Raw genomic sequence first — 13,191 nt, 5'->3', positions numbered from 1 at the left:
ATTGCCCACGTTAGACCCTTGGGGGGAAGTTCTTCCTCGATTGCTTGCCATACTCACAGTCTTACCACTTCTTAAGTGCATATAACACGTAAATCACAAGTAAAGCAAGTAACAAGTAACAGGTAACATGCAATACAATAAACACACAAAACGCTTCTGTAAAACTTAGTTTTCACAAAAACGGTCCCACTGGGCGTGCCAATTTGTTTACACGGATTTTTGGTAAACAAATATCCTCTTAGTTCGACTAAAGGAAGTTTAGATTCAGGGTCCTTTTGGGAAAACGCTTTGCCAAAGTGTTGTGTGTGAGTGAGTGTTTTTTCGACAACAGCAAACAATTCAGGGGAAACTAGATTTCATTAAACATGGGTCAATTACAAAGAAGTCAAATAAATCAAAGTAACATGAAAACTACGAGAAACGTAGAATTTCGACAAGAAACTGCACAAAGGAACTGGAAATTGACAAGCTGAAATGCAAGAAAACTAAAATGCTGGTTCTGCAACGTACTCCTCCATCATCACGTCTTGCTCCTTGAGTCTCATTGATGCGGACATTAGAGCTTTCTGGTGAATTTTTCAGAGTTTGAGTTGGGAACCCCTTTCCTGAATCAGATTTTCCTATTTATAAAGCTCCATGTCCCGCGTGTCCTTGGCGGTTTTCTTCCTTGTTAGGCGGGTTAGTGGGTCTGATTCCCCACGATCTGATGCTTGCTCCGGAAGTTCCATGCGTAGTGGTGGGAGTCGTGTTCTTCAACTGCCTCAACCGTTTCTTGGCCACGTTTTCGACCAACGTGGTGAGAATCTGACTTGGTCAATGCGGCACGTGTTACATGTGCCTGTGTTTAGCAGTAATTACTATTGTCGAATTCGGCTGCCTCCTTAACTTGGTGCATTTTCCTTTTCCTTTCTTTAGTCCAAATTCGACTACCTTGGGTGTTTTGGGTCGGATGCGTTTTTTCTTTCTTGGGCCAAAATATTGGGCCAACAATAACTAATAATTTTGGTGAAGGTGGACTAATGAATGTTAAGTACGTGGAAAAACATATACCTCATATGCGCCAATGTACCTATTCTAATGGTTGTGGCTATGGATTATAGGCACAATGAATGAAAGGAGCAATCAGGTTCAACATAGTTGTAGATTATTCAATTTCTTAAGTGTTTAATTCATGGCTCAATTTCTTAATGGTTGTGGCTATGGATTATAGGCACAATGAATGAAAGGAGCAATCAGGTTCAACATAGTTGTAGATTATTCAATTTCTTAAGTGTTTAATTCATGGCTCAATTCCTGGCTGGATGGTATGTATGAAGAATAATTTAACTCATTGCGAGAGATTTACCTACTTAATATAATTTGTAAATATCAAGCGAATTAGTCTCATAACTGTTAGACATGCGATACTTAATTGTAAAAAAATGTATGAAGAAATATGCTTAAGATCTAATCTAAATTAAAATGGTAATAATAAAAACAATGCAATTTATTGCTATAAATATTTTAAATTAATTCTATCTCTAACACAATAGAGTTACTTTCAAATTATTTTTTCCCTGTCCCACCCCCTAAGCATATCAACGTTGTTAGCATAACAGAATCAGAACATGACACACAATATGAAACATTTTTCATAATTAAAGGAAGGGTTTAAGATTGTGTTTGATAAACAACTTAATTAAGGGAATTGTTATTCAGACCTCCTCACAGCTATTTAGACCCTTTTGTAAAATTCAAAAAAGTCCTTTATAAATTTTTTTCGCTTGCACTTTGAAAGTCTGTCATTATAGCACTTTGAAAGTGCGATAGTCACACACTTTCAAAGTGCGCGCACTTTCAAAGTGCGAGCGCAACACAGATATTTCCTTTTTTTCCTGTTTAATTTTCGGAAGGAATTTTGGAGTGTCACTTATTAGTTAAGGTAATAGGATCATTCTAAGCTCAAATAAGCAGTTAGAATCTCCAAATTCCTACACTTTCTAGTAGTCTCACGATTTTTAAAAATCATCTAATATTAGTTATGTACAAATTTGCAACAAAACGCACGTTAACCGTGCGTTAACAACGCACTTCTAAAGTGCGTTTATTTGCAGAAAAAAAACGACAGAAACAACTCCCTAAAGTTGGATATTTTCAAAAACGACATAAGATGGAGGTTGTGGTGATGGTGGTGGTGGCAGCGGCAGTGGTGGCGGCTGCGGTGGTGGTGGGTGGTGGGGGTGGAAGAAAGAGGAAAGAGGTAAGGAGAGAGGAGAGAGAAAAAATGTTTTTTTTTATAAGGTGGATAAAATATATTGAATGAAGTACAAGGGGTACTTCAACCCAATACAAGTAGAAACTAAGAGAAAGAAAAAAATAAAAGTATCAACTTTACAATAGCTAGAACAATGGACATCAAGCTAGCTAAGAGAACCCACCACCCACCACCTCCTTGGATAAAGACTATAGGAAAAGTGTCTCATTAAAACCTTACCAAGAAAAAACCCCTTTGGGAAAACCCGTTGAAGGAAAAAGAGAGAAAGAATGTGAAGAGAGTGAGGATTTTTTTAAATTTTTTTTCATTAAGGGTATTTAGGACTTTTCATACATTAATGAGGGGTCTGAATAGCTGTGGGAGTCTGAATAACAAGTCCCCTTAATTAATATGTTATTCATAGTTATGTTATTTAAGAAATTTATTAAAATAAGCTTATAATAAAAAAAAGGCTTAATACATCAGAAGGCCCCTGTAATTATAAAGGGAATCAAATTCAGGGCCTAGAAAATTTTTGCATCAAATTGGGTCCCTAGAATTTTTTTTTAATTCAATTAAGGTCAAAGTGTGCCAGCTCTCAATTTTATCTCAGTCATCAATTCCACGTGGCTTTTATTATTATTTTTTAATTAAAAAAATAATAAAAATTATTTTTAATTCCAACTCAATTAAATAATCAGAAAAAAAAATTAAAAACTTAATGAGTAACCTAATCTAATAATACTTCTATAAGCCTGAGAAGGAAATGATTATTGCAAGTGTACATTAATCCTGCTCAACCTCAGATTAGATAATCATCTAACAAACTACTTGCCAAGTACATGAAGCATTATGGCATTTTGTGTGTGCAAAGACAATTGAATGCGGAGCTTCAACAACTTCGTCAGTTACCTCCACCCCTCTTTCCGCTGGTAAGCAAAATGTAATTGTGATTAAGCATGCAGATGAAAGCTTCATAGGCGGGCCAAGCATACTCTTGGATTGGAAATCCATTCGTATACTGTGAAGGAAAACTTCTTTTTTTTGCCCACCAAACCCAGAATCAAACCAAAATCAAACATACTCTTGGATTGGAAAACCACTAAACCCAGAATCAAACCACCAAACCCAGAATCAAACCATGAAACCCAGAATTAAACCACCAAACCCATAATCAAACCAGCAGAATTTTCATAAAACCCCACCTGCAAAACCCACCAAACCCAGAATCAAACCAATGAGACATAACCATGTAAACCCAAAATCAAAAATTGGGGGGAAATTGAGAAACAAGTTATGAAGAAGAAATTGAAATGGAATCTGACCTTGATTGGAGGAGAGGGCATTGAGGTCGAGCAGAGGCCAGCGGTAGTGGTGGAGATCGGAGGAGGGGGCGTTGAGGTCGAGCAGAGGCCAGCGGTAGTGGTGGAGATCAGGGGAGGGGGCGTTGAGGTCGAGCAGATGCCAGCGGTGGTGGTGGAGATCGGAAGAGGGGGCGTTAAGGTCGAGGCAGAGGCCACGGAGGGAGCGAGCGGCGCCGTCGTAGGCAAGGGCGGCTTCATGGTCTTCTTCCTTCTCTTCTTCCCTCTTCCTTCTTCATCGATAATTTCAGAGAAGATTAGGTTAGGATTTTATTTTTTTAAAGATAGGTTAGTTTTTTATAATTGAAATGAGTTGGAATAAAAAATAATTAAAGATTTAAAAAATTAAAACATGTGGCATAAGTTGTCATTTAAAAAAAATTATAAAAGCCACGTGGATAATGTGACGGACTAAAAATCGAGCCACATCAGCGGCTGACACACTTTGTCCTTAATTGAATTAAAAAAAAAATTCTTAGGGACCCAATTTGATGCGAAATTTTTACAGGCCCTGAAATTGATTCCCTTTACAATTTCAGGGGCCTTCTGATGTATTAAGTCTAAAAAAAATTACAAGCAAGCAATACTTTTATTGAGATAAAAATCATATTTGATTACCCAAAGGTGAGATACAGATGAATGCGTTATAAATGAATATCATCGCAATGTGATGTTGCAACACCTCGTTGTGAATACTAAGGAATGATGTAATTTTAAATTCTTATGTTGTCATTGTGGTCGAGATATGGATCTAGTCGAATTCAGATCGTAGAAAAAGGTTGAGATGTAAATAAAAGGATTTCTCGGCATTCTTGTTGGATTAATGGAGATAATTAAAATTATGAGGGATCATTGATCGTTCCATTATATTAGGCTAAAGAGCAAATTTATATAAAGTGAGTTTAACACATTTTTCACCTAAAACTTCAGGGCATTAGGTGTATGAGTCTTTTCACTTATAAATTGTTCAACACTTTTTAATTCTTCTAATGTGTGACTTATTCACACTTAATATCACAACACATCTACTTCTTTGTTGTTAGAAATCTGGTTGTGATAATCCTGGATAAAGTCAAGAATCATGAGCGTCCACTTTCCGAACAAATTATTTCGACCCTATAATTGTCTGGGTTCACGAAATCTTTGTTGGGATAATACTTGACAATCAATCTGTTTCTTGGCACAAGAGAACAGATAAAGAAAGTAGAGAGATATGTTTTTCGTAATTCTGTTTTCTGTATTCTGATTTCTGTTTTATGTATCAATTCCTTAGGCTGCAAGTAACCTTATATAAGAGGTTGCACGAATGATCACAACTGTTCGAAAATAAGTCACAATTTTTCAAACAATTTCAAACTAGGGTCACAACCGTTCAGAAAAATTTCGAACGGGGCGCTGCCCCGCACCCCAGCCAGGGGCTCTGCCCCTTGGACCCCGGTTCGTATTCGCAGTCAATTATACGTTGGCTCACCGAGCGTGCACTCCGCACTAACCTGACTCGATTCCGAGCCTAACGCGTAATTGCATCAGCCTATAGTAGATCACATTACTACTAAAATACATTGATGATTCTAAAATCACCAACATTTGTGTGGGATGGTAATCCTAGATTATGTTTGGAAGCACTTACTTATTTGATTTGTTAATGGTCAGTAATGGGGGATGATGATTGAAACACTTTTGAACTAGCTATAGGACTTTCTAGCTGCGAATGTCCAATGGTCTAAGTAGATGTAGGTAACTTTTGAATGGGTGGCAGGTAGATAGATTACTAAGGTGTGGTATGATGCTGTATTATGCAGGTTGGGGAGAATTATCTTCTTATGTGGTTGGCTGTAGCCTTTAGTTATTTTTTCTTGTTGGGGCTGGCATACGTAATTGTAATTGGGTGTAAGTGTGTAAGGGCTGTTATTTTTGCTTTGTTCTTCTAGCATGCTTTCTGCTGATGTAGCATGACTTTGTAATTCATTGGACATTCTTTTGCAAATATGGGGTTGAAGCATCTCTTGTATTTTTTTAATAATTTAGTTTAGATTTCCAAAAATATGATCAAAATTCTGATGCATGTAGTGGAGGAAGATAGCTAGGCTTGTTCTACTCCTCACCGTCTGGACATGGGTGATAAGCTAGAGAAAACTGGGATAGATTGGATTCGTGGTGATCTCCTACTCGTGTCTTTAAGTGAGGGTTTGTGGCCTCTTAGGTAGCGGGCTACGAGGTTGAAGCGCTGCTTTGATGGGGCAAGGCCCCAAGGGTACACTGATTGAGGAGCGCAATTGGATCGCTCTAACTGTTTCTCCATCGTGCGACCAAATGCTAGTTGCGTGTGGGAACGATTTCTCAAGCGTAGTGTACGTTATGGTCTTGTGTAGAGTGTTGTTGGCACTAGATGGAACACGAAAACCTTTGAGGTGATGTAGCATGGCGGTTACATTTGGCTATGGTGAGGGGACATCAATCTATGGGTGTGGCGGATTGAGGCTTTTGTTTTGTTGTGCGGATGTCACAAGTTCTAACCTTATGTCAACTGCAAGAGTGTGCGTGTTGGTCATCAGATGGTGCAGCAGAAACATTTTCAAGTGTCGTCTACCGAGTGATCCCGTGATGTTGCTATAACGGTTGTCTATATGATGATGGGTTAGTGGCATCCGGAATTGTCCGCCGGAACATTAGTCTCTAGCTCTAGCAATAATGTTGTTGATGGCTAGAGGTAACTATGAATTAGTTAGAACTGCTTTTGTGCGGGGGGGAGTTCATATGGCATTCAAGTGGGTTTTCTAGTGAAGGTTTGGAGTCGAGCCGTCACTAGAACCCGAAATCGACCACCGAAACAATAATCTCTACCTTTGGCATCAATGTTGTTGATGACAAGAGGTAAAGTATGTGAGTCATCTTAATTATTTGGTTACATTCTGCTTTCATGCCAAGGGGTTGTCATGGCGTTTATATAGGTGGATTTTCTAGTGAAGGTCGGGAGACGGGAGCCAAGTAGTCACTAGCACCTGGAACCGACCGTCAGAACAATAAACTATAAAGATAAATTTAAATAAGATCTTTCAAACACGAGCAGGGTAATTCATACATTATCTAACATCGATGGAAATTTCAAAATACATCTTAATGAACCAAGCCACTTAGAACATAGAGCCATAGAGGACATTAAGACACACCAAGTTACTATAGGCTTATCTACTATGCTTAATCGAGGGCTTATCTAATATGCTTAAAGTTAACAAAACGCATTAATTGCTTTTCCTTTTTCAGTTTTTCCTGTAATTGGTCTGTTGATTTTACTCGCACTATGAGCATTTATAAAAGAGTATTCCACTACTCTTTCACTAACTGGTGTGATCTAATCTAAAGATGATGCACAATGTTATATCACTATACACACTTATCTTCAATAATTTATATAGTGAGAACATGAGAGGAATATTTTTGAGTAGTTTTCTTAGTTGCATTCTATATATAGGTAAAGGGAAAGTTTTGTTTTACTTGGCAGTTGGTTCCCCCTGGACAATTAGCAAAATATTTAAGTGTCAGTAAGTGGAGCATAACATGCTATTCTTTCTATTGCCGTTTAAGAGAACCGTTATTAATTTAATGAAGCAAAAAACAAAGAGAATTTAGCATCCATGTCTTTTAGCAAGCCAAAGTAACTAGGTTTGCATGTGCTGCAACTAGATTTTAATGAAAAGACTACTAGAGTAGCATCATTAATTTGGATGCCTTCTTCTTTATCATTTATCAACTGTATGGATGTTGTCTTGTATAAGCAGAGTGGAAAGCATGTCCCTTAAGCCATGTTTCTTTCCTTCCTCTTGAAGTGGGCATATGCTAGCTACATAGTGTGTGTTTAGATTAAAATTGTCACAATTTACATAAAATTGATTAGGGAGAAAAAGAGTTGAACTCAGTTGAAAAAAATTCCCAAAATTTATTTATATTTGGAAGCATTTATGTAAAAAGGGATTTTTGTAGGTTAATATTATGAACTCACTTGTAAATTTTATAACGCAAAAGCTATCGTCTCTATTTTCTACACATAATTGATTTTGAGATAGAAACAATTTCTTTGATATTACTCTCAACCATTATATAGTTGTCCAAATTAAAAGTGATTTTACTCAATGACTATGAGAATTGATTATGAAATTGCATAACGTAAACCGTATAGGTACCGAAGTGATGATAAGGGTATCCATGTCATGTACTAAAGTATCATTGTCCTCCATTTTCCATTTGTCATTTCAATTCTTCTCTGATTAATTAAACTTACAAGAGCATGAAAAGCTCAGGGAAAGAATTACGTACATCATTTGCTTAGCGATGTGGAATTATTGGGTCCATAAGAGTAAAACTATATACAATTATATATTGCGGTCAAAGAATAGAAACTAAATATTATTGGAAATTCCATTCTAGCAAGCGAGTCGTTGTAGTATAGTGGTAAGTATTCCCGCCTGTCACGCGGGTGACCCGGGTTCAATCCCCGGCAACGGCGATTCTTTTTTCTGTCAATTATTTCACCAATTCAACAATCCAGCGTTTCATTCTTCTGTCCTTTTTTTTAGGTCAAAATTCTTCTGTCTTATGGGCCATAAATTTTCAAGTGAGAGACCAACATGGGTCCAATCAAATATTTGTTTTGTAAGTCCAAGATTAGTGTTTTATTTTAACCAAAAAATTAAAAAGGCTGGCTTTTATTTTTGACTTAGCAAATAGTTTTTTTTTCAACAAAATGCAAATAGAGTTGAACTCACCCTTGTCTCATGAAGGGAAGCTGAGCCCTTAAGAAATTATGTGGAGGCAAACTGAAAATAAATAGGTGAAATAATTTAGGCACCCACACTCCTTGAGTTCGATATCTTTTACTACTGTGTAACGATTAGGTATACTTATCTAGAAGTTATCATTGGTTTTTTTAGGAATTCTCTAATTTATTTGCACATTGATAGAGCAGCGCGTGCACCTTTTTATTGATGTTGAAGCCCCACATCAGACATTTTCATATTTCATCTCTCCTTGTTTTTAAATATGTATATCACCTAGTTAATTTTTATTTTCTAATCCGAGTTGCATTCTAATTCTCTTCTTTCCTAGTTAATTTATATGCACTGACAGTGTAAATAAATTTTACACAATCATTCAATCACATCCCTTCATTTTGCTAGCTCATAATTAATTTTGAATTTAATAATATTTAAAATAGGAAATTGAAGGTTGTGATTGAATTACTGTGTAAAACTTTTTATACTTTTAGTGCATACAAAATTCATCTCATGAATTAATATAGCAAAATCATTTTAATCTTCTAGATGTATATACGAAAACATAAAATACAAAATTTTTGAATTAATTTCCAAATCAATCCCTTAAAACTATTTGATATTAATTTTTTTATAGCATATTTAATATGATTTTGAACGTAAGATATTACATTCAAAAAAAATTGTTTTGTAATATAAAACATAAATATAATAATTAAAAAAAAAACTTTTTCAGCATACATCTTAGTGGTAAAAAAGTCACAATTGATTTTTATCAACTATTCTAATGTTATTAAAAATCATTAAATGTCAAATTTTTTTGGCACACCGGAAAGATAAATTGCACCTGCTAGGAATCGATTCCTAGACCCCCTACCCAACCCATATGTCCCCAGCTCCTACCACTCGAGCTATCATACAAGGACTTAAATGTCAAATTAATACAATAGTTTTTTTTAAATGAAATTGACTTTTGTTAATTATTTTAATGTCATTAATAACTATTAAATGCAATATTAATACATTAATTATTTTCAAAAATATAAAATTATTTAATATTTAAATTACTAAAAAATCAGAAAGTATAAATATGACATCATCTACCTACTAATTATAGTATGAGAAATAAAGCTTATGAAGAAAGACATGATAACACTTATCAGAATTGCCCACTTTTTCGTTTTGAAAATAGTATATAGTATAGGATACGATAGGATTCTCGTCAAATATCCATATGCGCTATGTATATCCACAACCTATTTCCTAAGTCAACAAAAATTATGACATGAGAATTTCATCGTTTGAAATTTGAACACATTAATGGTGGCGTTTACACACTTCAACTCACTCTGACCCACAACCATACCCTCAGTTTTGTCACTATAAAAAGGGTCCACTCTCTGTTTTCTACTCAACACAAAGAATCTTTATTAGTGGTAAATATTGAAAGTGAAACAACACACCATGTCCAAACTCGCCACCCTCTTCACCTTTGCTCTTCTCTTGAGCTTCACTTTAACATTTGCTCGTCCTACTCCTGACCTTGAATTCAAAGGGGCCTCCTCACTTTATGAGGTAACTTCATTCCCCTTCTCAATTTCAATCCTCCTTATTCATTAGAACCATATATATGAATTACTTTCTTTTTTGTGTGTGGATTTTTTTTATTATTATAAAAAATTGGTTCTCAGGTTCTTGTGTTTGATCCCCTCCCGATCATCTATTCGAAATATTTTTTATATTTTCAATATAATTTTTATGATTGAGATTTCTCTTTAATGGTGATGTAGTTTGAGCATTGATCCTCTCTTGTGATATGATGATAAGAGAGAGATTTCATCCATCCATTCAAAATATTTTTTTATTTCTGAATCCAATTTTCATGGTTGAGATATTGTGGGTGGAATATGAAAAAATCCAGTTATATTTTATTTAATCATCTTGTGAGGTTTGGTGTTGTTTACTCTTTTATTCATTTGTTTAATTTTGAGAATTCTCATGTTTTAAATATTGAAGGATTTTGCCGCTAACAAGGAGGATTGTGAAGGAGTGGAAGGGACAGAAGAATGTTTGCAAAGAAGGACACTAGCTGCACATCTTGATTATATCTACACTCAGAAGCATAAACCCCAAAATTAGTTAATGGCATCTTATTATATGCCTTAGATCTCCAAAAATGAATAATTTTATATACAGTACAAAGTACCATGTCAATACAAAGTATAAACTGGTTTCATAGATTATAAAACATATGCTTTCGTTCGTTGAGATTAATTTTGGTCTTTTTCTTCTTTTGGCCTCTGTTGAATTCTGCGTTATGTTTGCGTTTTGTTCTTCTAATTATTACAAGCTAGTGTGAATGGAGAAAAATTCTGCACATCTCATAAGTCTCTGGTTCACGGCACTTCCGTTCATGTTAATCAAAATTAGAGTCATATTTTAAGGGGGAAAATCATTTATTCAATGCCCTGCTGAACAGCCTAATTAATGTTTTATTCAGCTTCCAAAATTTCATAAAGGTTGTGAAACGCCCGTGAGTAATATTAACTGCGAATCATGATTCTCATATGAAAATTAAACTCTTATCATGTAATGAAATTTTTGTGTTTATATCTTTTTGATATGCATTAAATATGTGGGTGGGATCTTCCAAATATTTATGAAAAAAGATTGGCACAATATTCCACCTGGTAACATGAAAGTATCTAAATCCATCAACCGCAAAGAATGCAGATTGTTTGAACTTTGAAGTTCAATATTCAACTGCATGACATTCGAATTGAATTCAGGCATTCAGCTGTTATAATTGTGGTCATGTTGCCGAAACTCCAAAACCTATTATGTTACGATAACCATTACGATTGCACACTCCAATTTAAAATCCTGATATATAATAACATAATTCCGTTTTAGCTTTACAGCATTTTTGTTAGAAGTCTCACATTAGCTAGAGATAGAGTATAGATAGCATTTATAAAGAGTAGTACAAACCTCAACTCTTGAGCTAGCTTTTGTGGTTGAGTATAGGCCTCTCAATTTCTAATAATTTTTCTTGTAAAAATTTTTGTAATGAAACTAGTAGCTCGATCAGTAAAACATAATACGAATTCAATATGCTCTTCTCTTCCTCACAAATTATGAAAATGGTAAAATAATATATATATTTTTTAAGATATATTTTCTTCATAAAAATAATCCAGGCACATTTACTAAAAATTTGGGTATTCAAACGGCGCTTAAGTAATTAATTGTAGTTTGAATATGCTCTTCATATTTGTATTTTTGGTACATCGAAAAAGATAAATTGCACTCTTTGGAGATTAGTCCATGGACTTCTCACACACTCAACTCAGATGTTCTCTAACTCTTACCACTTAAGCTATTATATTGAGACCCCTCCATATTTGTTTAATTTAATTGAAACAATTATTTTATCAAATTAAAATGGTAGAGAATTACTCCCTCCGCTCCAAAACTATTGTAGTTTTAATTTTTTCACTAATAACTTTAAGAGTTCATTAATTGATGTTATAATTTGACTGAAACACTCTTATTTAATATGAGTTATATGAAAGAGAGAGAATGAAAATCATTGGTTAACTAATTGGTGAGAATTGTGATTGGTGGAAATAAGAGATGGTACTTAGGAGATACAATATTAAATGAGGGCATGGATGGAAGAGAATGAGATAAAGTGCTTTGAAAATATAAAACAACAATGGTTTTGGAACAAAACAAAAAAAAAATTAAAACTACAATAATTTTAGAACGGAGATAGTACTAGTACAATATTTAATGTCATGCACAATCTTAGAATGAAAGTAACGACACATATACGCATAAAAAGTCTCCATTCAAGAGCAAGTGTCCCTTTCAAGTCTGAAATTAATGATAGAATCCTGTCGATCGTTTGTTTTACTAAACAAAATGGTGAGCACATTTAATAATAGAAATAAAAGAAAAAAATTAAGTTATACACAGTTAGTATATCTAATTAAAACTAAGCAATCCATCTAGTGATAAGACTCAACTTAGGGGACCAGGGAAGAAAGAAATGCACTAATTTCCATGGTTTTGAGTCAAACCAAGTCCTAGACAACAACCCATGGTTCTCATGATTAAGAATATAATGGTAGTTTGTTTGCAATTATAGATATAGAATTACAAAATGTAACATCATTCATTCACGTTTTCCAATCAAATTCCAACCTTTGATGTAACTATATATCAATAATCAATCACATGGGCCACCAGTACTGTAGTAGTTTGTGATGTGTATTTGTCCAGCACCTAACTCTGTTGCTCAAAAGTGTAGAAGCACTTGCAAACACGGCTGTGTTTGTTTGTCATCACGCATAATTCTGCCTCAAGAGAGGAAAAACCAGTCACAACAAAATTGTGACGAATTTGGTGCGTGTGCGGTATTGATTGTAATGATAGAATAAGTCTCACGTAATTATTTTGACAAAAAAATGGAGATAAAAAATTTATTTACTAGAGAAGTCTAACATTACTTAAGTTGTTGAAACAACAGGTATGTCAACATTATATATTAGACTTCAATTCTTTGTTTGAAGAGATATACATGTAGCACTTCAAGTTTATATCTTTCTATTGAACATCCTTTATTGACAAGTTTTTTGCAGCTAAAACGTGAAAATGCGCGTGATTGCAGATGCAGATAAAACATTATTTATGGATTTATTCCAACGTTGAAGAATTCTTCCTATGTTACATATTTGTGGTAAAAGGAGCTTCTTATTTGAGATGGAAAATAATGGATAAGCATTGTCGTAAAATCTAAGTAAAGTGACACAAGAGGAAAATT

At 34.6% G+C, this 13,191-nt stretch overlaps 1 non-coding gene across 1 annotated transcript; it reads left to right on the top strand.

Annotated features, from left to right (window-relative positions):
• Window positions 1–8,026: 8,026 nt before the first annotated feature.
• Window positions 8,027–8,098, top strand: TRNAD-GUC (transfer RNA aspartic acid (anticodon GUC)). Its single transcript has one exon. It is a non-coding gene; the product is annotated as a tRNA-Asp (tRNA).
• Window positions 8,099–13,191: the final 5,093 nt, after the last annotated feature.

This window comes from Lotus japonicus, chromosome 5 (assembly GCF_012489685.1).
Source record: "Lotus japonicus ecotype B-129 chromosome 5, LjGifu_v1.2".
Classification (NCBI taxonomy): Eukaryota; Viridiplantae; Streptophyta; class Magnoliopsida; order Fabales; family Fabaceae; genus Lotus; species Lotus japonicus.
This window is presented reverse-complemented; position numbering and strand designations above follow the sequence as displayed.